Source organism: Eubalaena glacialis, chromosome 3, assembly GCF_028564815.1.
Source record: "Eubalaena glacialis isolate mEubGla1 chromosome 3, mEubGla1.1.hap2.+ XY, whole genome shotgun sequence".
Taxonomy (NCBI): Eukaryota; Metazoa; Chordata; class Mammalia; order Artiodactyla; family Balaenidae; genus Eubalaena; species Eubalaena glacialis.
In genome coordinates, this window is record NC_083718.1 from 65864353 (window position 1) to 65889065 (window position 24713).

At 40.1% G+C, this 24713-nt stretch overlaps 1 protein-coding gene across 3 annotated transcripts in view; it reads right to left on the bottom strand.

The window, feature by feature from the left end:
* Positions 1 to 23435, bottom strand: part of POU2F1 (POU class 2 homeobox 1) — a 170861-nt gene extending 147426 nt beyond the window's left edge. For all 3 annotated transcript variants that reach the window (XM_061183143.1, XM_061183142.1, XM_061183141.1), the window contains exon 1: positions 23389 to 23435. The gene's annotated coding sequence lies outside the window, so the exon portion shown is untranslated. The remainder of the gene's footprint in view (positions 1 to 23388) is intronic.
* Positions 23436 to 24713: the final 1278 nt, after the last annotated feature.

Genomic DNA, 24713 nt, shown 5'->3' on the forward strand with positions numbered 1-24713 from the left:
CCTAAGATGTATTCCCAATCCCAAAGCTCCAGAGCTTATATTCTCATATTGTTCCAGCCTTCAATTCAGCAAGCCTTATACAGGGAGGACCTTTTGCTATCTCAGATGTCCAGTGCTCAGGATTCTCAGAGGCAGGATGAGTAGAAGAACATGGGAAGACACAGGAAGACTCTACTCTGGGTCAGTTATGAAGGGCAGATACAGATAAGAGAGCAAAAGAAGAAACAGTTCTATGTAAGAGCTGCTAACATCTGTATCTTTTACTAGGCCTATCAGTATGCTTGTGGTAGTGAGCATGATGCTAATACATGGGACATGTTAAACTGAAGACTGCCAATCCTGAAATGAATTTAATTCAAGAAAATAGTTTAATAAATATTTACTCAATATCTTCTATGAGCTAAATACTGTGCTAAAATGAGGTACTAAAATTAACAAAACTTGGCTTCTTCAAAACCCTCAAGGACCCCAAAGTCTAATGATTACCTGAGATGGAGAACTTAAGAGAAAAATTAAGCAAAATCTACTTTGCAAAGAATAAAAATTACAGGTAACATTAAACATCGTGTTCATTTTGCTGTTTTGTTTGATATGAATAAATTATTTAGGCTTCCACAATTTACTGCTTATCTACTGACAATATTTTAAAATCAAAGGAGCCTTTTCAAATGTGGATAATCATTTGCTTTCTATGTTTGTAAATTGGTATGACACATTAAAAATGTTAGCACTTGTTCATACTTGCTTTTCTACTATGAGGGTTCCAAGTCATCAAAAGATTTAAAAATAATAAGAAATAACATATAAAATTTTTACATTTCCCAGGGTAGGGAAAAAAAATTGTGGATTCCATTTTCCAGGCAAAGTGCTCAGCAATCTATGTACATTATCTCATTTAATTCTAAACACAGCTATGTGAGGAAGAATATTTACAGGTCATTTCTCAGAGTCCAGGTTTTCTTCAGTGCCTAAAATAATGCCTAGTATATAGTAAGCAATGAAATTTGCTGAAGGAAGAAAGTTATTGGTCATGTATTCAAACCAATTTGTCAGATTCCTGGGCTACTATTCTTAATTACCATGCGATAGAGCCCCAGTTAAAATGTAAAACAGAGCTGGAAATAGACGCAGGTGAACATCTGTTACACAGTGGCACTAAAGAACAGAGATCCGGGGGCTTCCCTGGTGGCGCAGTGGTTGAGAATCTGCCTGCCAATGCAGGGGACACGGGTTCGAGCCCTGGTCTGGGAAGATCCCACATGCCACGGAGCAACTGGACCCGTGAGCCACAACTGCTGAGCCTGCGCGTCTGGAGCCTGTGCTCCGCAACAAGAGAGGCCGCGATAGTGAGAGGCCCGCGCACCGCGATGAAGAGTGGCCCCCGCTTGCCGCAACTAGAGAAAGCCCTCGCACAGAAACGAAGACCCAACACAGCCAAAAATAAATTAATTAATTAATAATAATAAAAAAAAAGAACAGAGATCCGGTCTCAACTAAGTGACACCTCCTCAAAATTCGACTGAGTCAAATAAAGATAGAATTCATTTTGAGAGACTAAGGACTAAGAGAGAAAGAGAATATGCCCATATGTTTGCATATTAATATGTATGATACAGTTTTCTGAATTTTGTCTATAATGTACAGATATAATATTTATCCTATGCAAAAGCGGCCATCATAAATATATTACTATATCTTAAGTATCGTTTCACAACACAACAATTACAATTAGCACAAACTCCTGAAGGTTTTGTACTTTGTTACTTTGCTAGTAAAAACAAGTAACAATTCCAAATATGAAAACTTGGGTCCATATAAATTAAGTTGTGGCTCCTGATTTGGGTTGATTTTACACAAAGGGTAACTAAGTAAAGTTACCCTTTACTATGAGAAAGCTGGTCTTGGAATCTTCTGTGATTTGGGTTCTTACATCAGCAGCTTTTCATCTATTTTTCAAATACCAGCTTTAACAGTCTTTCAGCATCATCACAAGGGCAAGCAGCTCTTCCATGAGGTCCAGAACAGAAAACTGGTACACACACACACACACACACACACACACACACACTTTCCAAAGGTATCCACGTCCTATTTTACTTTTATATCACTGTTCAGAGTGCTGAAAGTTTCATTCATGGCATTTATTTTGACTGTCACTAGGTAGGCTGAACAACTCAGAATTGATACCTCAACTCCAAAACCAAAAAGCATTAAAACTATGCTTAATTCATACAAAATTAATGTCCACAATGCTTTATAAAAGTGCAAAGGAGCAAGAAGCACTTAAACACATAACTGTCTCTAAAATTATTTTGGCACCCAACAGATAACTTTGTTTCCAGAAACTTGAAGAAAAGCGATTGACAATAACAAAGAATTTCTGCTAAAAATACCTTCCTTAACCAATCAGAGAAGTCAACTAATGTTAGCTAAAAACTGGAATCAATACCCTTAAATTATTTTAAACAAAGTCCACCACTTTCTAATGATGTTAACTTTGGAAAATTACATAACTTTCTTGTACCTTAGTTTCCACATCTACAAAACAGAGATTCAACAATACCTATATCATAGTATCATAGTTGAGGTGAGGATTAAATTAGATAATTCATGTAAAACACTTAGCACAGTGCCTGGCACATGGGCCAAAACCAAATTTGATAACTTGTTATTTTATACTACCCAGAACCATTCTATCTTAAGCTAATACTGCCAACTGAGGTTGTCTTAATTTTTCAGCTCACACAACAAACCTTGCTGTCAACTTATTTATCCATAGCAAATTTTGCTTTCAAATTCTTTTAACAGCATCACTTCATGTGCTCAAGTAACTTTTTGCTGACCTCACTGTGTTTACTGCCCAGCAGTAGCTAGAAGCAAGGAGATTTCTGATTCCTTCTTTTTAAATACAATATTTAGTTATTTCACCTGGCACTAGAAGAAGGATTCTGTAGACCATTTGGAGACATGCCTGTAAGTAGACAAATGAGTTATAATGGAAGATATCGTTCTGCTAAGGTTACTGCTTTACACTGGCCAATGAGGCAGATAAGTAAAACAGGAAAGAAGGAGGAGAGGTTAACTGCTATCTCCTGGGTGACAATTTCATTACAAAACAAGGAGTCCCTAATGCAAGAGTTCCAGAAGTTGAGTTCTGAATCAGAATGGATATTCCCATAAACATAATGTTGAAGAACTCTGGGGAAGGACTTTAAACCACTGCAAAAAAGAACCTTCATCAGGACTCTGGGAACATTTGTTAAAGATGTTTGTGCAAAAGCACGAGAAAAAGTGAGTTAATAACTGACTTTCAATTATCCTTGAGACACTTATCTTGGAACAAATTAACAATTACTACACAAGCTTACCCAAGGCATAAACAAATCATTTATCTGCTGTCCTACATATTAAATCAGGAATGGCAGGAATCCCTTCTCTACTTAACTATTTCATGATTTTAAATATATTTTCCTCCTTTAAAGCAATAAAATTACCAAATATTACATATATATGTGTGTGTGTGTACAGGTATATGTATATAAACACTCCTAAATTACCTCTAAATCATGGCCAGTATTCAACTCTATCCTTTTCCCTAACGTTAATTTCCTCACTACCCTACCAAAGCACACATTTTCCAATTCATCCTTTAGTTTTTTATATTTCCGCCTTGAAGAAGGTTCTGTCTTTATAGCTGAGGCTCTTAATCAGGGTTCATATATTTATATTCTTATTCTCAGTGAATTGCCTATTCATATACTTTGACCATTTTTCTATTGGGGTGCCTGTCATTTGTTATTGATGTCTAATGATACTTAATAAACTAAGAAAAATTAACTCCATCATTCTTATAGGCTACTAATATTTCTCCCATATAACTTAATTATATTTGTAGAGGCTTTTGGCAGGAAGAACCTTAAATACTTTACATAGTTAAACCTATCAATCGTTCCCTTGTATGGCATCTGAGTTGTACGCCATGTCAAAAAGCTTTTCCATGCCTAAAACTAAATAAAAATTCCTACTTTTGTCTTAGTACTTTTCTGAGTTTTTCTTTGAACATTCAAATCTTTAATCTCTCCAGAATTCATTTTTGTGTATGGTATAAGGTATGACCCTGACACACGTTTTTTTTTTCAAATGGACAACCAACTGTCCTAATACCACCTGGTCACTCTACCTAATGTCAATTTCCATCACTCCAGGCTCCTAAACTCTGGTTTAATGCTGACAGGAAACTTTCATGTCTGCATTAAAGTGATCACTTTTCAAAGCCTGTTGTTGTTCAAGGAGCTATGTATTCTGCTTTGAGCATTCCCAGCACCTGCCAGAATTAAAATAAAAAAGGGGGCAGGGGATGAGAGTCTCAACTGTGACTACAATGCCAAAATATAACCGTTAAGTCACCACAGCTTACTTTGTGTATGTACACCTGTAGTATGCACTAAAATTACCATCTGAATTGTTTCCTATGGACAGCACTTTTAGATAGGCTCTTTTACTCTGGCAAAGTAGTGAAAACTATACAAGATAAGCAACATTTATTATAACTGGCAGTTAACTATGCCTTAACAGCATGGCAAACAAGAACACCACAGGGAGTTTAGATCCACAAACAATACAAATATCAAATTTCAACCTTTCCCCCTTATTTAAAAACAGCTTTTAAGTAGTCTATTTAACCTAGTGCTCTCTTTCTGTCAATGGCAAACAATTAAAAATAGAAATGGGAAGCCTAGAAAACAAAAATTTTTCAGGACATGCCCAGCACTGTTCAGGGCAAAATACATCCTAACCAGCAGAGAAGGTATGTCCTAACCATTAGCATATTTAATTAATTTCTTTGGCCTTGACCAAAAAAGAGTCATTAAGCAACTCTTCTGATTACAATTTGGCTTCTCTTAAAGTGAGACAATGTACTGCTGAATGGCCAAGAATTCTGGTCCACTTCGCAATTATATTTCTCATAATAGATTTATAGGTTAACACAAACAGGCATTGTTTCTATTTCTCTCTATTCTGTATTTGGTTAGCAAGAGTCAGTTCTATTGAACTCAATTACCTGTAAGTACGGTAATGAAATCAAGTTACTGACAACCAGGCCGCCAATGAGCGTGCCCATGTGGTATTACCCTTTGAGGTGCTGCCTGAGTAGCCATCTCCCTGAACAAGATCATCTAACTTCAATGATAAGCACCAACAAATATAATTTCAAACCCAGTGCATATGTATTCTGAAAAGACTTAATAACCTACACTGTGCCCTTAACTCTGTACGAATGTGAACAAAACAGATAAACTTCCTGTCCTCACAGAGCTTATAATCTATACAAAGTTGAGAGAAAGAATATTTATGGAAGACTGCCTAAAGTATATGCAACATCTCCATCCTTCTAATCCATCTCCCCACCACGTTAAGTGTCTTTATTAATGATGATGCATCTGGCCTACAGAGGGGCCTTATGAAGTTTGTTGGTGCATGCATAGTAGGACTACTGTAAGGCCACTGTTCATTCCATTACATGGGGTCCTGTTTATAAGGTCTCTGAGGAGCCATTTCCTTCTGATCTTAGTGTCAGGAGTTCTGCTTTTTTAAAACAAAGGTGTGTTTGCTTTCAAATGTTATGAACATAAATTGCCTGGGTTTCTTTTTTTGTACCATCTACAATGAAGCTTAGAGAAATATTTGTGCCCCATTGAAAGCAAATATTAGATATTTATATTAGAATTTTGATTTTATTTTATATTTTTATTTTGCATTTCTTGCTATAGTTTATGAATCTCTACAAACCACCTTAAATTTTGGGGTGGACAAAATGTAACAAATGGATAAAGTTTGCATTAATGCATCATAAGGAAAATGTTCTTTTTAAATTTAATGGATCAGAAAACAAAATCACACGAGAAGTCAAGGGAGATGAAGGATTTTGAGAGTATGATAAACAGATTTAAAAAATAAAAACCAGTCAACTCTCAATTAACATGGGGAAACCAGAAAGGGAAATTAAGAAGGGAAACAGAAGAAAGATCAGAGAACATCCCAAATAATTTTTTTATTTATAGAAATTAGATCAATGTAGTTAAAAATGACTTTGTGTAAACTTGAACTTATTGTATGGTTAAAGTTACATACAATATTTAGAAATATTTATTATTCCACAGGTATCACTCAAAACAGTAAAAATAAAACAGTCACAATTGATAAAGAAAACATAAAAATTACTTGATAATGGCCAAAAGGGTACACCTGGAAAAACAAACAGACTGTTATTATAACCCATTTCTTATCTGAGCTCTTCCTCCCCAACCCCAAATATTAGGAAAAACCCTATGCATGGCAACAATCTGAGTCTACTGACCTCTCAGCTTTCCAATTACCTGGCATAATCTAGGCAGGTGTTTAAACTCCACGACATGCCAAGATCATGTTTTTGCTAAATAGCCTCTTTCCTTCAAGGTCACTGTCATCTTTCCTAGCAACCAAGGGACTCTACAATGATGTCACTGCTGTATGTCAACTGGGGTTCACACATAACATTGTTGAGCCATCTCCACTCAGAAGTTAAATTACCTTCCTCCTCATTGTCAGCTTCCTGAAATACCCTGTTCCTCACACCCCAGAAAACTTCAAGCTTGCTGGGAGGTTAGACACCAGTTAAATCCAGCACTGAAATGATTTTAAGTCCTGTCAGTTCCAAGTTCGTAGGTAGCGAAAAAATTCCTAGACTTCCCAATCCGCATTATCTTTCCATTCCTTCTTCACCCCTGTCCTCCCAAATATCTGATTAAAAATTAAAATGTCTTAAGAGCAGGCAGAGTAAAAAATTAGGCTCACTCTAATTCCCTTCTGTTAAAAGAAACATTTTTGTGCAAAGGCAAGGCATGGCTCTGCTCTCCAGGACCACAGCGCCACAGATGACCTGCAACTATCCCCTCTATGAATGAACAGCTAATAGACAGCTGCCAGTAAAGCATCTGACTACCAAGGGGGTACATACATCTAGCACTTACGGTTACCTGGCAGGGGTCAATGAGAGATCACATAGACTATATGTAGATGTTTTTGCTGATCATTTCTCATTCTTTCAAAAATGCACTATTTCTTATAAACTATGGTTAGTCTGCAAACCAGCTGGTTCCAGATAAGTAAGATTTGGTTGTTGCTGAAGCACTGATAAGTGGATGGGAAATCAGCAACAGCTCCAGGGGAAGGAGGGTAAATGCTAACTGTCACATGGAAGAGAACTTTGGCACGCTGGATGCTCCATAAAGGCAAGCAGTATGATTGTTACAAGCACAAACTTGACAAACAGTTCAATGCCTTGCAAATTGTAGGCATTCAATAAATATCTACTATGAATAAACTTGTTAAATGAAATAGATTATTCTGTAAAGTACTACAAAGAGGCTAAATAACTAGCCCAGTGGCCCACAGCCAGTAGGCGGCAAAGCCAGGATTCAAACCCAAGTCTGTCTGGTTCCAGAGCTGATGCTCTTTTCACTTCATGTATGCTTCCTCTATCAGGAGACTGATTTGCCAAGGATCTCTGGTAGAGTACTTAAAGCCATAGGCTAAACATGCTTGTCTTCCTGGAAAGTAAATTTTACTGAAAAGCTGAATAATTTAAAATATTTGATATACAAAACAATCACCAATACATAACGAAAGAGAATAAAGAACTCACAGTTAATAATTTTAAATTATATGGGCCACCACAGTTTTTCCCAGGCTCTCAGGATACAAGTTCATTCTCCTCTGCTATTAAAGGTATATTGCTAGAAAAAAAATCTGAGAATCAAAAAAATCATTCAGTAAATATTTGTTGAGTATCAAATACATAGCAAGCATGTGTTAAATGTCAGGGATGAAATGTAGTCCCTGAGGCACAGAGCTTAAGCTATTATAAAAAAGAGAAACAAGTAAACCCATAATTAAAAGTAGTAACTTAGATGCCAGAATAGGATCTACAGGAACAGAGGAGAGGTATCTAACTCAGACTGTGCATGTTTGGAGGACATGGGGGAGGCTGAGGGAATGTTTAAGTGTTCCCAGGGTAGACCCCAGTTCTATTCTCATCCCTAAACTGCTATTCAAAAGAGGTATGGGAATTAATTGGGGGGGGGGTACTCATGGAAAGACAATATTTAAGAAGTTACACATTTTCATGAAAGGGCCAGAACTAGTGTAATACAACAAGAGAGAGAAATCACTGTTTTATCATTAATCATTAGAGAAATGCAAATCAAAACTATGCGGTATCACCTCACACCAGTCAGAATGGCCATCATCAAAAAATCTGGAAACAATAGATGCTGGAGAGGGTGTGGAGAAAAGGGAACCCTCCTGCACTGTTGGCGGGAATGTATATTGATACAGCCACTATGGAGAACCGTATGGAAGTTCCTTAAAAAACTAAAAATCGAACTACCATACGACCCAGCAATCCCACTACTGGGCATATTCCCTGAGAAAACCATAATTCGAAAAGAGTGATGTACCACAATGTTCATTGCAGCTCTAATTACAGTAGCCAGGACATGGAAGCAACCTAAGTGTCCATCGACAGATGAATGGATAAAGAAGATGTGGCACACATATACAATGGAATATTAGCCATAAAAAGAAACGAAACTGAGTTATTTGTAGTGAGGTGGATGGACTTAAGAGACTGTCATACAGAGTGAAGTAAGTCAGAAAGAGAAAAACAAATACCGTATGCTAATACATATATATGGAATCTTAAAAAAAAAAAAAGGTTATGGAGAACCTAGGGGCAGGACAGGAATAAAGACGCAGATGTAGAGAATGGACTTGAGGACACGGGGAGGGGGAAGGATAAGCTGGGACGAAGTGAGAGAGTGGAATGGACATATATATACTACCAAATGTAAAATAGATAGCTAGTGGGAAGCAGCCGCATAGCACAGGGAGCTCAGCTCGGTGCTTTGTGACCACCTAGAGGGGTGGGATGGGAGGGTGGGAGAGAGGGAGACGCAAGAGGGAAGAGATACAGGGATATATGTGTATGTATAGCTGATTTACTTTTTTATAAAGCAGAAACTAACACACCATTGTAAAGCAATTATACTCCAATAAAGATGTTTAAAAAAAAAGTGATAATGCATAATAAAATTTCCTATAATATAAAAAATAAGTAAATCAGTTTTACATTACATTTGAAAAATATACAGAAAAAGAAAAGTGTAATAATACGTTCGACTTATAGCAAAAATATGAAAATTACAACAGTGTTTCATCTATCAACATATCAAAAATTTAAAAGAGACACTGCAGGGAAATTGATACTATTAAATATTGTACATAAAATATGTAGTATAGATAAAAATATAGAATGGTACCTCTCTCAAGGGCAGTCTGACAACATGTACAAAATTTTTAAGTGTGTAATTTTTTTATGCTACAATTCTATTCCTAAGGATTTATCTTTAAAAAAAAAAAAACACTGTATCTACAACTATGGAAAAAATCTAACATACACCAAAAAAGAACAAGTAAATAGGTTGGTCTATCAATACAATAAAATAACGTGTAACCATTAAAAAGGATAAGGTAAGATGTGGAAGGATATTTGTGAAAAATTATTAGGTAAAAAGGCAGGTTAGGTTAGTTTTTGAAGAACTGAAACCTGCAGACATGTCAATATTTTCCAGTTTTATAAAACAAGGTGAAAATTGCCCCTCCACTGAATTCACTGGGCCTCTTTGACTAACCTAAGACGACTCAACCTTGATCAGCTATGGCCACTGTGAGTAATAATTCAACGATCAGGTTATCGTTTGTTATTTATGCCACTAGAAGTCACTCAACTAAATAAAGTTCAAAGATCTTAAAAAAAAAAGGTTAGCCTTGAAATTACGCAGAGATGGTACCTAGCAAATAAAAAGGATTGTTTATTTACCTGGGTAAACCTTAAAGAATAGGGAACCATGTTTTTTAAAAAAAAAAAAGTAGGATGTACAGTGACTCCTTTTTTTTTTTTAAAAATCAATTTATTTATTTATTTATTTATGGCTGTGTTGGGTCTTCGTTGCTGCACGCGGGCTTTCTCCAGTTGCGGTGAGCGGGGGCTACTCTTCGTTGCGGTGTGCAGGCTTCTCATTGCAGTGGCTTCTCTTGTTGCAGAGCATGGGCTCTAGGCATGTGGGCTTCAGTAGTTGTGGTGCATGGGCTCAGTAGTTGTGGCTTGTGGGCTCTGGAGCACAGAGTTCTGGTGCACGGGCTTAGTTGCCCCGCGGCAGGTGGGATCTTCCTGGGCCAGGGCTCGAACCCCTGTCCCCTGCATTGGCAGGGGGATTCTAAACCACTGCACCACCAGGGAAGTCCCTCCTTTTTAAATTATGTACACATACATGAGAGGGGCAGGCACACCTGGGGTATGAGCATGGATGTGGATGCACTGTGCATCTAATTAGGGTACGTGGGTCTGCACACGCACAGGAGCACATCCAGGAAAGGCGTTCAATCACTGAACCAGCACCATACTGGGTCTTATAGCAGGACGGAACTATTAAGATGTGATTCCAGCATCATGGAACTGGCAATGGCTCTGACACTACAGTCTAATCCTCTGAAATCACACCATGATTTCTTCCAGGAATACCCATAAAATTGTTAATTTGTCTTCTCAGGCTTTTGTGATGTTTACAATGTCTCTCATAACATCAGAGGATTTTCACCAATTCCTTTCTAACTAACAGTGATTGGCATATGAGTTAATATATATTACAGTCTGCCAAAACAGCCTTCTTGGCTGACTGCATGAAGAAGCACTCAGAGGGGAGTACCTCTGCACCGTAACACACAACACACAACAACCGTGTGTTTCAGACACAAACGCTGTAACAATAAACAGGGTGATATGGGGAAGGATTAAACAGGGTATATATGATAGGGAATACCAATACCATTAAATGACTAACTTATCAGAAACAATAATCAACTGTCATGTTTCTTCAACTGAAAGCTGGCTTAATTACACCTTGGTGGGGGGAAGGGGAGTAGTAAATCCCCAGTACTTGCCAGCATATCAATTTTAAGTCACAACTCATTTGAGAAACATTAAAATATTTTACACACATCCTAATTTCCTATCTAGCCAACAACAAAAAAAATAGATGCCCCAAATGAAAATTATCTGGATGTTAACACCGGCAAGTAGCTTCAGTTTAAAATATAATTCCAAAATGTTCAGGATTTATGGATTACCAGAATCAGCAATCTATATACAAACAGCTTCAAAATATTTTTATAATCAACAACTGGATATGTTTGAAAGCTAGGTTAACATTAGATCTGTTAATCAATTGTCCATCTCCCCAAACTGCAAGATAGAGATGAGTGCACCACTGATTCTAGACCACACAATCTGGAACTGGGAACTGCATAAGAGCACTAAGGATAAACTCAGAAATAGCTGCTAAATAGTTCATCATTCAACTTGACTGGAAGCAGAAGTTAATGGTTAAGAGCATAGTAATGCTCTTAATTGCATACAGCTATAGCAAATAGGTCAGAGACCTAGGTGTACCACTTAGCCTCTTTACACTGTAGTTTTCTCACCTGAAAGATGAAGAGGATGACACCTGTACACACTTCATGGGGTCACTGTGAAGATTAATATGAAAATGCATGTAAAGCTTAGTAACTGGCACAAAGACTTGGTAAACATTATTTATTATTGTTATCACTAGAAATTAATACATTTGTTAGAAGTTATGGAATCTCTTCCACAAATTTTGCCTGGGTATTTGGCCACTAAAAAAGGACAAAGATCATGAAAATAGCCTCATAATTTGGAAATCATCTTCAGCTCTTCAGCTAAATCTTACTCTTCCTGGACCAGCCAGGCCAAACTTCAGTTCCTTGAAAGTGCTGCATTTTCACTGTTTCAAGAATTATGTATATGTTGCTCCCTTTGCAACATTTTCAACCCCACTTCCTACTCCCAGACTTGAACTGTTAACTTTCAGTCACCCTTCATGTCTCAGTGTAAACACTGCTTCCTCAGAAGCCCTTCCTAAATCCTTTTGTCCAGATTAGGTGTCCCTATCTTACACTTATGTCCCTATCTTATTCAGAGTATTCTGAATCTCCCATATTTTACTCAATTAACTATGAACAGTGTTATTTAATGTATGACTTGCCCAACATGCTGTAAGCTCTGAGAGGACAGAGACAGTATCTGTCTTATTCACTACTCTTTCTCCAGTGCTGGGTGCATGGCAAGGAATAGAAGAAAGCTCTATATTTATTGAATTAAATGAATGCAGAAGGACCAGTCAGGTTGGTTAATTATAATCCAGTTCATGCTCACATATTACAGTTCCTGATTAGCTTACTGTCCTTGTTCATTCACATTCTAGTAAGATGTTTCAAGTTTAAAATCTAAATACTACCTTTTCAGACTCCCCATATGTTTTAGCTCTGCTGCTGAGTTAGGATCAAGCCTATCACGTTCTGTATTCTTAATATGTCTATTAAAATGGTATTCAGATGGAAGCCAAGCTACTCAAAGTATCTGTTGTGTTTACTGGTTTTCACCCAAAAACATGTTTTGAAGAACGCCACAGCTTAAAAAGAAAAACAAAGTATGAAAATAAAACATAATTTGTCAATTTAGAATCCTATGGGCCAGAAAAGTTAAGTGATTTGTTCAACATCATAAAGCTAGATAATGCTACAAACAGAATAAGGATCCAAGTTTCCTAGTTCTCTGTTTGTCTTTCTACTATGGAGCCTTTACGGTGCATTGAGAAACCAGTTCAAGATACTGTAAGCAATAATCTTGAAATGCAACAAGCAATCATTCAATGCTACTGAATCATTTTTTACAAACTTTTTAAAACTATGGATGGCCAGACCTCTACTTTTATTAGAAACTCAGGTGATAAGGTCTGGGCCTCTGCATGCTGCAAAAGTTCCATGGACAAGTCTTATCCCAGCAAAGATTGAGAACCCCTAATTTAATCAATCAAGCATCATTTGCTAAATGTCTACTCTGTCCCTAGCAGTGTGTTCCTGCTCTCAAGGCTCTTAGGAGGAGACAAGATTTACTTATATAACTCAATCAGAGAAAAAAATAAGACTGTGTATAATGAAGTGCTGAATTAGCTAAATGAACACAAATTAAGTGCTAAATTCAGACAAAGTAGGACAGAAGCACAGGCTTGAGAGATCAGCTATTTGTGGAGATAGACTAAAGGACAGATAGGTCCCATATGATAAATAAGGATAACTGTTTTCAAACAGTGCACCCAGCAGGAGTCCTAAGGATCCTGTGGAAGGGCCTTAAGGGTCACTGTGGAGAGTAGAGGGAGGATGCTTTCACTGCCCCTGTGCCCATCTCAATCAGAACAGCTCCACTCTTACCTTTTAACATTAAGCTTCTGCCTAAAATTCATTTTTCAAAGAACTCCAATGGCCTTTTGTTTGAAAACTCTCGTATTTACAAATGCAAAAGAAGAAGAAGAAGAAAACAATCAGTGGTGAAGAAATTTGTCCCAGTCACCTGGGGGAACCCAGGTCTCCCAACTCCCAGTGCCATTTTCACTATACCACACCACATACCACGACATTCTAAGGGAGGGGACAGTGTGAGCGTGTGAGCAAAGGTTCTCAGAGAGCATCCCAAACACCAGACTGACCATAACAGTGGGCTTACTTTCAGGTCATGTGATAGAGCTGTGAAGGGGGAGAGGAGAGGAGAGCCCACGCTTCAGAATAAATATAGCCACCCTCCCAGAACAGCTCTTCCACACAAAGTTTTACGGTGATTTTTTAAAAACTTAAAACCTGATAAAAGAAACTGTTTGTGGTGGGCCTATAAGGGGACTTCCTGGTGGAATTGTTGAGTCATGCTATTTAAGGAAGTAATAAAAGATAAGAATGCATAGGCAGGGATGGGGGTGAGATAACAGAATGCCCTGAAATCAGGACAAGTTTATGTTTGCCACAATGCAATACCTCCATTGTGTAGTTTTCAAGAGTATTGGGGTGTACCTCCCTCTCCCCAGGTGCTGGTTGCACATGGAAATGTACAATCTGCAGTATGGTGTCCCACAGAATCAATCTAAAAGCTAAAGCTTCTCCCTCTCTACAGCAGCACAAGTAATAAAATTGCTGATTTTACACTCGTGCTCATGTAAGAAAAACTATTACTTTAAAAACTATTACTGGGCTTCCCTGGTGGCGCAGTGGTTGAGAATCTGCCTGCCAATGCAGGGGACACGGGTTCGAGCCCTGGTCTGGGAAGATCCCACATGCCGTGGAGCAACTAGGCCCGTGAGCCACAACTACTGCGACTGCGCGTCTTGAGCCTGTGCTCCGCAATGAGAGAGGCCGCGATAGTGAGAGGCCCGCGCACCGCGATGAAGAGTGGCCCCCGCTTGCCGCAAGTAGAGAAAGCCCTCGCCCAGAAACGAAGACCCAACACAGCCATAAATAAATCAAAAAAAAAAAAAAAAACTATTACTTTAAAAATGCTTCTGCTATCAATTTGTTATTCCCCACAGCATCCCTGTAACAATGGTATTATCACCATCTTATTGCTGAAACAACTATAGAAGCCAGTGTCAAAGCCAAAATGAGATGCCTAGAATTTACAGTGTTCAGACTCAATGCTCAGTCCACACACAAAGTGGCATGTGCATATATCGCAATCCTATTATTTGTATGTTTATCACACATTTAATTCAGTAAAACTTTTTTGATTTTCACAATAAACTTGCAACCTCATAAGAGCCACCCAATCATGTCTCAAACGACAGGTCTAAAATTGAATTCATTGCCTATTCCCCCAAATAGCTCCCTCTTCCAACTCCCCTACTTCTGTTCATGGCACTGCTTTTGATAATCTAAGCTCAAAACCCTGCTATCCCCTTTGACTCTGATTAACTGCTAAACACTTTAAGGACTTTGATTATGGCTCCTCGGTCCAGAACAAAAAACTTCAATGATTCCTTACTGCCAAGCAAATGAAATCCAAACTCCTGCACCACCAACGCACAGCATTCAGAGCTCTCCAGAACGAGTCCCAACCTGCCTTCCACCACTCTCCAATATGCAGCCTCAGTAATAGCTAACCTGGAAGTCTTGCTATTCCCCAAACACGTTCTGTGCTCATTAAGCACATGACCTTGGGAAAGTCACTTAATCTGGGCTTCATTTTACTCAAAAATAAAATGGGCATAATAATATTTCCTGAAAGGAGCAAATGAGTTAATGAAAATTAGAGTGCTGCTATAAATTTCAAGGTACTATAAAAATACAGACAGTATCATTATGTCATGGTTACAGTAATTTTATTGTATTTATACCTGCCTTGCTCCAGAAAGGATATAACGTAGCCCACATACAACACAAAATAACAGGAGTTTAAAGATGGAAGCAATAAAACAAATGCAAAACAAAATGTTAAGGACCTAAAATGGACTGGGAATGAGGCTAAGAAAAATTATGGATACCATAATTGCCTATCTAAACTTTCAGATTAATAATTTGGTCTAAACACTGTAGTTTGATTTGAAAAGGAAATAAAGTCAATTTGTTCAGTGTCCAGAAGACTAAAAACAAAACCATTGGTCAGAAATAAGAGAGTTCTTACTGTAAAGACTAGGCAAGAATTTCTCCCAAAGGTCCTTATTCTGTGTGATGTAACTGGACAACATTCTCAACATCCTTACTATGGATTATCTATTTTCATTACATCATTGTTTGAGTGAAAGCCTTTTGAGGTCCGGTAATTGTCTTATTATGTTTGTATCTCTATAGCTTAAAACAATTAGTCAACAAACCACATACCTTAATTTTTATATACTGGTTTCCATGGATCCAATCTCTCCCTTCCTATTTCAAATCAGCTTGCACACCACCATGTTAATCCTAGAACACTGACCGCTTTTATCGTAGGATTCCTTACTTCAAACACCTCCAATGGCCTCCCTGCACATAGAATACCTCATTTTTTACGTATACAGCACAATCTTGAACACAACCTCCCCGGCAATGTCTTCCCATTCCTCTAAATTCTTTTCACCCTTTTAAATTCAGCTTAAAAATCTCACCTTCTACTAAAAGTCTGCTCTGACTAGCAGCAATGTGGTAGAGGGAGAGATGGAGGCATGGGGAGGAGGAGACTAGAAAGTCTGAAGTCTTGTGTTCTCATCCATTACTCAATAGTGAAGAGACTGTGGGCAAGTCACTAAACCGCCTGAGAATAATGCCTCCTCATCTGTAAAGGTTTTAGGATAGATTGTATCTAAATTACCTTCCAGCTACAACAGTTCTAGGATGCTTTGGTTCCTACAAACTTGGACACACTTTGATTTCTACTCTGATCATTATTATCTATTATATATTTTAATATGTAATTATAATTATCCCTTGGTAACCACAGGTGATTGGTTCCAGAATCTTCAAGGATACCAAAACCCAGGGATGCTCAAGTTCCTTATATAAGAGGGTGTTATATTTGCATATAACTTATGCCCATCCTCTTATATACTTTAAATCATCTCTAGGTTAGTTATAATACTGAATACAATGTAAATGCTAAGTAAATAGTTGCCAGGTACAACAAATTCAATCTTTGCTTTTTGGAGCTTTCTGGAATACTTCTTTCCAATATTTTCGATCTGCAGTTGGTTGAATTCACAGATACCAAACTCACCAATATGGAGGGCCAACTGTATATACATTGCTTTAAAATTTTTCCCTGCTAAGTAAATGCCACAGCAGTCTTCCACAACAAAGTCTTATATTCCCTTGTTAGCCCCAAAGACAACTGGCATAGGGACCAGGTACAAAGCAGCAGATACTTTTTTGCAAGCTAAGAAATGTTTAAATAATTATTTTTAAAAGAATGATTAAAATATACTTGCCTACTGCAGTATGAATCAGCAAAAAAAAAAGCATTTTTTTCACTAAGCAGACTATTAAAATAAGTATACTAAAACAAGAAAATAGCTAAGTCACTTTTCTCTAAAAAATATATTCACTCTGCAGATTAGAAAGCTAGTCAGTACAACTCCATTTCTTGAGGAGATGACCACATGTTAAAAACAATTGAGCTGTTTTTTGCTTTTTTTTTGGCATGTGGGATCTTAGTTCCCTAACCAGGGATCAAACCCTCGCCCCCTGCCTTGGAAGCCCCCTGCCTTGGAAGCTCGGAGTCTCAACCACTGGATGGCCTGGGAAGTCCCAAAAACAATTCAGCTGTTTAACATACACAACAAAATGTTCACTTCCTGGCCATTCCTGTTTATACGTTCTATTGCAATGAGAAAGCTCACCAGTCCAAAGAAAAAAAGGCCTACCCATAATTTTTATTATTTTACCAACTTAATGATTTAACTTTATACACTAGAGCTATGACTCCAACATAAAAAACCAATAAAGTTACACAGAGAATTATGAAATAAATCATGTGACAAATTAAACTGTGCTTGCAAGGACTTTCAATATCACAGGCTGAGTAAATCTACTACCAACATTCACACTGAGCTAAGTTTGGTGCTTCACATTGTCATTTTAAAAATTAATATTATGTATCCCCTTCTGGATGAATATCTAGTTTCCTGGATAGTACTTTAAAAAAGAAGCTGATCAATCTAGAGGCTTGCTGATTTTTCTTTTGCTCATTGCTAGGCCTGTCTGCAAAATCTAGGCAACACTGAAAACTTGAGTATTTGCTTAACTGGGAAAAAACAAAAAACAAAAAACAAAGGCGTTTTATCAGTCACTGAGTACAAATAAGACATCTTATCAATGCTCAATAAATTAATATCCTGCGGTAAAAACACAGAACTCTATAAACAACATGCATTATATGTAAAGAGCTTCTTCACATCAGAGGTTCTGAAACTCAAGACAATTCTCATATTCCAAATTCTAAATATACTGTACATGGATCGGTAAGTCAAGCACTGGCTCCACTCATGCTATTTTTATTTCCATTGCTATTACCGCCGAAAGAGTTTATAAGGGCTCACTGCCAGTTTAGAACATAGTCAGAAATATTTCAGTACAAAATAAATCCAATTTATTCCTAAGAAGAAATATAAATCTACTAAGTTATTCAACTATCTTTATTTACAAAATGTCAACAATGTCCAAAAACATTCAGCAAAAGAAGATGGATAAGTAATCTGTGAACCATAATTATTACCTCTTTCAACCTTGATTCCACTCAAAAAGATATTTTTAAGCAACACATTCAGGATAAGAATTAAGCAAAATTCTGGCCCAAAGAGTTCCCTATAAAGAGGAAAAGGACGAAAGGATTCATTTAGGAGGGATACAGAAACTCAAATAAGGCAGATGTATAACAATCAAATCCACACTCTAATACCTAATATTAGATTTCCTTGAGAAATAAGTAATAAACATGTTTGCTCAGGCATTTAACATTAAAGGAGGCAACAGAAACAAGAACATGGGTGGCCAAAAAGGGACATGTTTTGTCTGTGACTTGTTCTGCAAACAATAATTATTTGAATAGTTCTAAATACAATCATTTCCATTAGGAAAACACATTCCTGCCTAAAATTAGGCTTCATAGTTAAGTCTTTACTAATCACAAAAACTGTAACTGAACCAACACCTGTATAAAAGCAAATTAATGACAGTCATACACCAGTATTTTAAAAGAAAATTAATTTTAATAGTGCTTGAAAGAAGACTAAAGCTGTGGGCTTTCAACATTAAAAACAAAACAAAAATAACTGATAACATTAAGGCAATCACTACTACATTATATTATAGTCCTCCTAGTACAAAGAAACAGACATTCATGAAAGTGAGAGACCAATTTTAAAAACACAACTTAAACACACAAACCCACACACCTAAACTCAAGATCAAGCAATACAGATTCAAGAAATTTTAAATGTTTCATTTTTAATGGAAAATACTTATGAAAGGCAACATTCAAATTTCCAGTTCTGTCATTTTAGAACCACCTGCTTAAGATATTCAAGGCTCCTTTAAACATCTTTGGTGGCTTTATAAGAGCAATTTAACATTGAGTCCTAAACTTATTCCAAAATCCACTGACCAGATGAATAACAGATTAACAATTACTTCAACCTACGCAGCAATGAAACACATTTTATTCCTTCTTCTTTATACTGCCTATCGAAGCAGAGAATAGTGAATTTAAAATATGGCAGAATATTACACCATTTAAACCTGAATAATAGTCGCTATTTGTTTTTTCCTTGACTACTGGGATTTCTGACAATGACAAAATGAAAGGAATTAGAAATTAGTTTGGGGCTGAGGTTGAAAATTACTTGAACAGTAATGGCTTGGAAGAAGAACGGTCCTTTTAGAAATTAAAAATATTTGGTCAGCTGTCACATAAATTTTCAAGACCTAAATTCATAAGTACCATTATAATTACTAGATGGGGCAAGTTAAGAAGGAAGTAACAATGGGTTTTCTGAAAACTTGTGGGAAGCCACCTGACAGATACAAAAGGACACAGGCAGGTTATAAACTTACGAAGGCTCAAAAGTAACCTAAAATACTCTATCAAGCTTGGCTCACAAGTTAGTTAGGAATAAGTCACAGCAATTCTACCACATTCCCAGGACATTTTAATCATCACTTTAAGATAAACTAGTTAAAAATATGATGGAAAATGTCTGACAGGAAAATCTAATAGGTCAAAAATCATATGTGGAATCACTATCTCACAGTGGAACAATTTTAAAAATCACTAATCAATCAAAATAAAATGCACAACTTGTCCAGACTAAATTAAGACAATCCAAAAAGAATTCTGAATTATTTTTTTTAAAAACTGTTTGCAAAGAACATGCTTTACTGTAAGTATTCTACCTTATTTTAAACACTATAATTTCAACGTAACAGAATATATAGCCCTCATCCTCGTCAAGTTCACTTTACTCATTGAAATAACTTCTAAGGCCAATATGATCTCTCCTTTATCCCAGGCTATGCTCTGATTAAATCAAGAAACACAGCTTCTAACTGGAGTTTGGGGGATTACAAAGAACCTATCTAAAGCATGCTCATGGATCACTTCTATGATTATACTTATTTAAAACCATAGTCTCCAACTGAGAATTTGAGGAAATGAATTTTTACAATAGCATGGAAAGCCAACCAAAATATAAGGCCAGTTAACAACAGTCATCCTTTCCTGTATCACAAAAACTGTAAGAAAGAAATTTTGTTTGTAAAAGGCAACGTACATTTTATCATCTTGGATAAAATATCTACAGCCTTGGTAGTGGTTAAATTGCAGCTATAAAGGAAATTGTCCTGAGATAAATGGTTTCCCTATGAGAAGGTTTCACTGCTACACTTCACCTCGGGACAATAAATCAAATTAGCTGCACCTTGTCCTCTGTCCAATGACATCATCAGTTTGACCACATCTTGGGAATCGGGTGCAAAAACATATGCTATTGAAGGCATGAAATCATATTACTGTTTTTTTGTCTATCCAACCTCATGCTTCAGGTCTCTGAAGCAGTTATTCACCTGAACATTCTCATGAAAGCTACAGATTTTTTTTTCCTGCTGCATTCAGGGCCAGCCTATTGGAGGTAAAAGAATAGTAAGAACTGGTTATTTGAAATTGGCTTGCTTTTAGCCCATCAAATCTAGAATTTTGTTGCCAGTTAAACAGAAGACTAATGTCTCACAAAATATGTATCTCGCAACTGACCATCAAGTGCCTTAACATAATTTCAAAGATTAAACACATTGGTGTTAAACAACACTTCTCTGATACTTTACTAGCCGAGGTTAAAAAACCACCAATGAGAAGCAACACCATGTTTTTAAAAAAACACATTAGAACTACACAAAATAAAAAAGAAAGAAAACTTTACCGAGGGAAAGCCCCCAAATCAAAATTACTATTTCTTTAAATCGCAAAAGTTTATCTGCCTTTCACAGACCAAATGTCCTAAGTCTACATAAAACATAAAATCAATCCTGACAACTTAAAGAAAGAGGGGTCGGTGTGCTGGGAGGGGAGTAAGTTCCAAGATCAGGGTAGACACAGTGCCTGTGTTTATTCTTCTATTTTCACTCATTTAACCATGACACAAACACTCAAAAAAAAGACATAACCCCATTTCTGTTTTCAGGAGTGCTACAAATAAAATAAGCAAGTCTATGACAGTGATAGCACAAAATTAATATCAGCCCATTTTAAATTAGAATGAAGAGGCTGAAAAGGGAAGGCAGCACTGAGGAATTTTGAAAGTGCTGTTAATTGGAATTTCTAAAATACCTACCTATTCTACAACTCCTAGAAAAAAACTACTGGATTCTGCAAATCCTGCAGACCTTTACAAAGCCTGAAAGTGTTTAACTTGGGGGTAGGAGCCAAGGGGCAGGGGTGAAATAGCCCCAAAACAAAGTGATTTATTTGTATTAAACCAAAATAGGTTTCATTCGCCTCTGAAAATGAGAAGTCATAAATTTTTTTTTTCTTAGGCCCAATATTACGGCAAACTGTAAGAAAGTCTTTTTAAGAGAAAACAAAACACGAAAGAGCTGATGCTTAGCTCGGAGCTGTCTGAACGCTGCTAAGGCCCCAAGAGGGTTTGTTTTGCCCGCGGAGTAGGGGTAAGTGTGTGGAAGTTGGTGGGGGGGAGAGAGTCATTTTGGTTATTAGTAAATAAATCAAGCGGCAGAGAACATGAGGCCTAGGCCACTGCTAGAGGAGCCAAGGCCTAGCTCTCCCCCTTCTCTTCCCAGCACAGCCTGGGTTTGATCTCAGAGCCCTGTGGATTGCCAAGGAAAAAAAAAAAAGAATCATATCGAACCACAAAAGCACATGGGGCGAATGTAAAATATAAACACGGCGTTGGGCTGTGAGTGGCTGTTATTAAAGGTCTGAATTACTAAACATGAGAGGCGGGGAAAGCCAGGCGGCCATTTCAATAATATAAACCTCCCCGAATTAGACATTATTCAAATGAGAGAGGTTCAGCAAACCAGAGAATCGAGAGGACCCAGCACCCAGCAAGAAAACAGGAGTACAGAACCAGGGAGGGGGAACCCCGCCCCTACCCAACTCCCAACCGGAGAGGGGAAACCAAGAATATTATCAACTTGTCAGCCCAGCCGGTTCTGGGGCAGGGGCAGGAGGGCAGCGCTTTACATCCGAGTTCCTGGGAGGCCTGCGGGCGCTTCTGGGGCCTGGGAGTGAGAGGCCCTCGAGGGCCCCGGGCCCCGTCGGTCCGGGTCAAGAGCAGAGGCGGAGGGGGGATGGGAAGGGGCAGGGGGAGACAGAGATCAGACCGCGCCAGGCACCTACAGCCCAACTCCCTCGGGAATCCACGGCCGCCCGGGGACAGGGGGCTTTCCCAGGACCCACTGAGACCCCTGACCGCTGGCCCGGAGCACATGGGGCGGCCCGGCAGGACCTGCCCCTCGGAGGGCAACTTTCCCCAAGGGCCGCTTTCAACCCAGTCCGCCCCCAAGGGGGAGAAGCGGACCCCTGCGCGGGCTCCCCACCCCCTCCGCCCCGAGGCCACCTCGCAGCGCCCGCGACCGCTCACCCCTACCCACCTACAGCGCAGGCCTGGCTCGGATCAGGCCGCTACACTGGAGATAAGTGGGGCGCGGCCGAGGTGCCCGAGTCCGTGACCCCCGGGCTCAGCCCCGCTCGGACCCCTGTGCGGCGGCGGGGCTCGGGCGCCGGCAGGGCGCTCTCCACAGGCGCACCCCCGGCCGCCCTCCGGGCCGCCCCCCGCGGTGGGCAGCGTCCCCCCGCCCCGGCCCGCTCCCGGAGGGAGGACGCGTGCGGCTGTCCGGCCGCCGGGGTCCGCTCCGGCCCCGCCGCCTCCCCGGCATTGTGCTCGCCGCCACCTCCATTCCCCCTCCACGCCCCCCCCAACCCGCGCCCGCCCGGCCCGGGTCGCCCGCCCGCGCCCCGCCGCGCCCCGCCGGCCCAGCAGCTATGAATATGTAAAATGTCTTTATTGTCCTCTCCCTCTGCCCCGGCCCCGCGGCCCCGCCGCGGACCCGCTCGGGTTCGGGCTCGGCTGCGAGGAGGCGGCAGCGGCGGCGGCGGCGGCCGGCTGAGGAGGAGGGCCGGTGCCGGCGGGCGGGCGAGCCGGCAGCGGGGTGGGCTGGGGCAGGAGGAGCGCGGTGGATCGCAGCCCCCTTTGCCCCTTGTCTTCCCCCTCCGCCTGGCCTCTCCGAGCCTCTTTCCCCCTCCGTTCGGCGCCCGGCGGGGGCTCCGTGCTCCCCGGCCCCCCATCTCCCCGCCGTTAATTATAATAATCCTGAGTACTAATAAATTATGCTAAGTCGCGGGGGGGGGCAGCGGGAGCCGGGGTTGAGTATGAATATGAATATGTAAAATGCTGTAATGATTACCTGCTGCTGCTGCCGCCGCGGCTGAACTCTCATCTTGACTCGCTGCTCCTCCGTCCGCCATTTTGAATATTTTAACCAAAATCGCCCGGTCGATAAACCCTCCCTCGCTCCGGCTCCCCTCCCCCCTCCCACCCTCCATGCCTCCTCCCTCCTCTCCGCCCCCTCCCGCTCCCTCCTCTCCCCGGGCGCGCGCCAGGGGGCGCGCGAGGCCGTCCCCTTGGAAGAGCCGCACCCCCTTCGGGCGCTCTGCGCACGCGCCCCCTGGCCGCAGTGGCTCTTCAGTAGCTAAAGCGCCCTCAACCTGCCAGTCACCCCTTCGCTTCTTTTTTCTTTCTGGGCTCTGCACATGCGCGACTTTCTCCGCGCGCCTGTAAGGCAGTCCGCGCATGCGCTACTTCCCCTTGGTTGCCTCCCGTTGCGTAATCTGTGAAGGGTAGTACAGGGAGCACTTGGGCCTTGTTACTATCATCCCTACTCCTCCCGCCTCACTCCCCTTCCAGTTTTACTCCGGTTTCCCCCAGTGGCATTCTAAAAGAAGCGCAGGGGACACAGCGGCCAAGAGGGTGGAGAAGCGTGGAGTATCGGTGGGCGGACCAGCCCGCGTCCTCTATGCTGCGCACTTTTTAAGGCTTTCCGCGCTGTTGAAACACTGACAGCAAAGGAGGGGCCGTTCCCCTCTCGGTAATTTCCGGCCCTGTGGGCAGGTAGGGGCGGAAACGGCCTCCGCGGGGAGCCGGGCTGGAGGCACCTGCTGGGCCACGCGCGGGCATCCCGCTTTAAATTTGAATCCGAACTAGTCCCCGCCCCCAACCCTGCGAATGCTGGAGATCCAACCCCGCTAACGCAAGGGGGAGTGTCCTGTGGTGGTTTTAATTAGCCCCAAATCTGTTCTGCTCTATTTGTGTCTAACACCCGGCTGGCTTCCTCGCTAGCTGGGAGTTTTATTAAGTCGCTAATTCCCGCCCCTACCCTTGTTTCACGCGCCTCGATCGCCGCTCACCGGATCGAAAGAAATAGCTGACCCCCTGGTCTATGGATAGGCATTCTCCCCTTCCTTTCGCTTAGGAACATCTTTTAAAACCTAGCAGTAAACTGGAAACCGACGACCTAGTAAATAAAAATGTCGAAATCAGCGGTAGCTTCATCATGAATTTTACTTTGCTGCTTCTCAGAGTAAATATGATAAGTAGGCGTTTTCCGTTGTAAATATCTTTCTTTGTAACTAGTCATAATGTTCTAAGATTTCTTTATCTTTAATGGTAGATTTTCCTGGACAAGACCCAGGTCTAATTATTTTAGAAATTTTTAAGCCCTATGATTTCCCC